At 41.1% G+C, this 4,842-nt stretch overlaps 1 non-coding gene across 1 annotated transcript; it reads left to right on the top strand.

Annotated features, from left to right (window-relative positions):
- The first annotated feature begins 1,344 nt into the window (after positions 1-1,344).
- Positions 1,345-1,463, top strand: LOC140576314 (5S ribosomal RNA). Its single transcript, XR_011981534.1, has one exon. It is a non-coding gene; the product is annotated as a 5S ribosomal RNA (ribosomal RNA).
- Positions 1,464-4,842: the final 3,379 nt, after the last annotated feature.

The following is a 4,842-nucleotide window of genomic DNA, read 5'->3' as shown; positions in this document are numbered from 1 at the left end:
TCACAGGCCTGTAACTTCTTCTTTAAGAGGCTTCTCTGTCCTCCACTCATTACCTGTATTAATGGCACCTGTTTGAACTCGTTAACAGTAGAAAAGACAACTGCCCACAACCTCAAACAGTCACACTCCAAACCCCACTATGGTGAAGACCAAAGAGCTGTCGAAGGACACCAGAAACACAATTGTAGACCTGCACCAGGCTGGGAAGACTGAATCTGCAATAGGCAAGCAGCTTGGTGTGAAGAAATCTACTGTGGGAGCAATAATCAGAAAATGGGAGACCTACAAGACCACTGCTAATGTGTTTGGTACAAACACAACTCGTGAATGCTGAGTTGCATCCAAAGAACACCCTACCAACTGTGAAGCATGGGGGTGGCAACATCATGCTTTGGGGCTGTTTCTCTGCAAAGGGACTAGGACGACTGGTCCATGTACATGAAAGAATGAATGGGGCCATGTGTTGTGAGATTTTGAGTGCAAACCTCCTTCCATCAGCAAGGGCATTGAAGATGAAACGTGGCTGGGTCTTTCAGCATGATAATGATCCCAAGCACACTGCCAGGGCAACAAAGGAGTGGCTTCGTAAGAAGCATTTCAAGGCCTAGCCAGTCTCCAGATCTCAACCCCATAGAAAACCTTTGGAGGGAGTTGAAAGTCCGCGTTGCCCACCGACAGCCCCACAATATCACTGCTCTAGAGGAGATCTGCATGGAGGAATGGGCCAACATACCAGCAACGGTGTATGCCTACCTTGTGAAGACTTACAGAAAACGTTTGACCTCTGCCATTGCCAACAAAGGATATATAACAAAGTATTGAGATAAACTTTTGTTATTGATCAAATACTTATTTCCCACCATTATTTGCAAATAAATTCTTTAAAAATGAGACAATGTGATTTTCTGATTTAATTTTTTTCTCATTTTGTCTCTCATAGTTGAGGTGTACCTATGATGTGAATTACAGGCCTCTCTTATCTTTTTAAGTGTAAGAACTTGCACAATTGGTGACTGACTAAATCCTTTTTCCCCCCACTGTATAGTTAGCTAATAACCCTAAGACTGCAGCTGTAAAGTACAATAGACGGATCCAGCGTTAGATGTTAAACGTAGTTGAACGTTTTCGTATAGCTTTCAGTATTTGAGATATCTCACGAACAACCACATGAAGCAATTCGGAGCCGCTGATGATACACAGTCTATCTTTCACCGAATAAAGGGGGGAGGGGAAGGGGAGGGGCGGGGGGGAGGGGAGGGGAGAGCGAGCGGGGTGTGTAGTGTGGAAGAGGCAGGCGTATTTTGCTGCATGCTTATAAATAGGCTAAGTGGAAGCAGTGCTTTCGCTTACGGCCATACCACCCTGAGCACGCCCGATCTCGTCTGATCTCGGAAGCTAAGCAGGGTCGGGCCTGGTTAGTACTTGGATGGGAGACCGCCTGGGAATACCAGGTGCTGTAAGCTTTTCTCATCCTCAAGCACTCACATGCACATTCTTTCACTTGCTCTTCTTCCTTTTACTCCATCTTACTTTATGCTTTCACAAATATACAACACATTACACTTTTTTTTTTACACATACCTCCTTGTATTACATTTCATACACTCTGTGGAGTCTTAGGAGTTGAAACTTTTCAGCGGAAAATTGCCGTTAAAGCCCACCTGCATGGCCTGCCATGGGATGGAAACCAATCACTTGTAGTTTGGCTTAATTATAGCCAAATTCTTACAAAACACTGAAAAATATCAAACCAGAACTCTGTGGAGGGAATGCTGTGGATAAAAGGAACCCAAGCCTGTCAGTAGGGGTCAGTGTACGTTAGAGGAAACTGACAACATGGGGGAAAGTCTGTTACAGGATGTCAACATATAGCAAGACTACAACCAATCATAATGACAGCGCTTGGGTGGGCCGACCCCAATATTTGCTATTTAAAAAAAAAAAACACCTGCTAATTTAGATCACTTAATTAGGTCATATTAAAGCAACACATCCCGAAAGGGAGTGAGCTGTGGGGAAATAACAGCACCGTTTCATCACAGTCGTGATGTTATTTCACCGTTACACACAACCTCAGGTCTTGGGCCTTCATTCATGGGTTCCCGTTCTCGTTTCGGGGGCGGGGAGGGGAGCAAATCAAAAGTCCTTCACCACTTGTGAATTGTTTTCTAGGAAGTGGAATGGCTGATTTCCAGTTGCATTGAGGTTTTTAAAGTTCTCCTCCCAGACCTACGTACATCTACAACAGTTGTTCTTTTATTCCCCTGAAGCTTCACAGAGCTCTTTGAACTTGACATGGCGACACACACTTCCCTTAGTTAAATGGCTGGCCGGCCCACTCAGCCCGAGCCTGCTACATCGGCATCCCTGCAACTCGCAACTCACCTGAGAGCGATGCTTCACCCGGCGTGCCAGCCTCTTGTTTTGTTTTCCCGGTTTCCATATTGGTAGGAAGTAGCCCCTGCATTTATCCCATAGTCATGTTGTAGCTTAGTATGTCAAATTTTAGGGTGTAAATAAAAGAAGCCAAGACTGTTGAGAAACATTTGGAATTTTAGAATTGACCCGTTTTACAACCGCATTTGACTGATGTGGGTTTTTTTTTTGTTTTTTTGTTTTTGCAGTTGAAGGAGAACACAAGCTTAATTATTAAACTGCGGCAAAGTAAATACAGCACCATATTCCGGGGCCTCTTTGAAATGAATTTTTCTTTCACCATTCATAAATATTTCAACTGGGTTCACTCCTAAAAATAAAAGAGTTTATTGAAAAGATGGCGAGGAAAGTCGAGATTAAAAGCCTGATAATACTTTTCATAATGAAATGGAGCAGCTTTTCTTGTGACCAGGAACACAAATCTTGTCCACATCAGCTCCAAATGAGATGTACAATTTCTCTATTTAGCATTTTTTATTTCCTTCCGGAAATGACGTTGGGTAAGGCCTTTTATGTTGACAAGACCGAGTCTGCCGGCCGGTGTGAGCCTTTGCTGCTGTGTCGGTTTACTCCTGAAAGAGCAGTAAATGGAAGCTCCCTGTGCTTCAGAATGAAAAAGCACCTGTTACTCCCAATATTCAATAATCATTTATCAAGAGTAAAAAAAATGTAAACTGTAATGAATGTGGACAAGAACAGCTTCTTTTCCACACTAAAAAAAGGACTATGAAATATAAAATAAAATGCGAAATTAAATAATCTTTTAAAAACGTCTGTATAGAAATAGATACATCTTAATTATTGTCAATTGTATTTGTCACAAAAAGTGGCATTTGCATTTATTTGTGTTACTTGTGTAGTCTATAAAATATGTAAAATGTTCATGCTATCAAATGTAAAATAAGAAAATGAAGTTACTTATCACACCTAGTATGAATTAATTTAACCCTCAGTATATTGTATGGATACAACACTGACGTTATACTGAAGCTTTTCTGTTCTATGTGTTAGCAGGAGAAATAACTGAGCTTTACTTATTAAGAGTGGAAAATGATCCATCGGTTGTCTTCACTTTTCCCTATTCTCCCCAGCGAGAAGCCGAAACTAACTGATAAGTGCCTGATGTACTGAAGAGGCCTCCAGACCTCTATAAGTTATATGTTTGCTGGGATAAACTCCATGATACACATTCTACTCATAACAAATTCGCTTAGTCTCTTTTGGGAAAACAGGCAGTGACGGAGAGTATGACATTTTCAGGGTGAAATAGATACACTACATAAATATCTTCCAATAATTACATTAAAAGTTACTTACACATATGCGTCAGACATTTACATAAATATTATTGCAATCGATGAAACCGACGCTTAAATTCGTAAAATCCACAAATATGGCACACATAAACATAACTAACCATTCTCATTTAAATTAACTTCACAGAGATTAAAAAAAAAAAAAAAGTCTTACACAGAAGTTGTAGTTTCTGGAAACTCCAAGATGAGCTACTGAAAAGAAACCATCTGAAGATGCGCTTTAACTAAAGAAACTCGCCGGTTTTATAAAGGACATGTTTTATGTAACTGAGTTTTATCTGCTCGTTTTACTTATGTCACTATTGCTGAACACGGGCGGACACGAAAAAACACTAGGAGGAATGTCGATATGTTCACAACTACAGCCATCATCGTTGAGTTAGCCTGCAGCAGACTGCAGCTGCTAACAGCAGGACAGCCATGCGTTGTGCAAGAATACAAAGCTACAACGACAGTCTGTGTACCTTTAGCTTTGTAATGGGAAACAGACTACACAAGCAGACGTGTAGACCTGTGACAAACTGAACTATCCCGAATACCGTTCAGACCTGCTTTAGTCAACCAGTATTTAGTCAGTCACTAATTGTGCAAGTTCTCCCACTTAAAAAAATGAGAGAGGCCTGTAATTCACATCATAGGTAGACCTCAACTATGAGAGACAAAATGAGGGAAAAAATCTGAAAATCACATTGTCTGATTTTTAAAGAATTTATTTGCAAATAATGGTGGAAAATAAGTATTTGGTCACCTACAAACAAGCAAGATTTCTGGCTGTCACAGGCCTGTAACTTCTTCTTTAAGAGGCTTCTCTGTCCTCCACTCATTACCTGTATTAATGGCACCTGTTTGAACTCGTTAACAGTAGAAAAGACAACTGCCCACAACCTCAAACAGTCACACTCCAAACCCCACTATGGTGAAGACCAAAGAGCTGTCAAAGGACACCAGAAACAAAATTGTAGACCTGCACCAGGCTGGGAAGACTGAATCTGCAATAGGCAAGCAGCTTGGTGTGAAGAAATCTACTGTGGGAGCAATAATCAGAAAATGGGAGACCTACAAGACCACTGCTAATGTGTTTGGTACAAAC

Source organism: Salminus brasiliensis, chromosome 13, assembly GCF_030463535.1.
Source record: "Salminus brasiliensis chromosome 13, fSalBra1.hap2, whole genome shotgun sequence".
Classification (NCBI taxonomy): Eukaryota; Metazoa; Chordata; class Actinopteri; order Characiformes; family Bryconidae; genus Salminus; species Salminus brasiliensis.
This window is presented reverse-complemented; position numbering and strand designations above follow the sequence as displayed.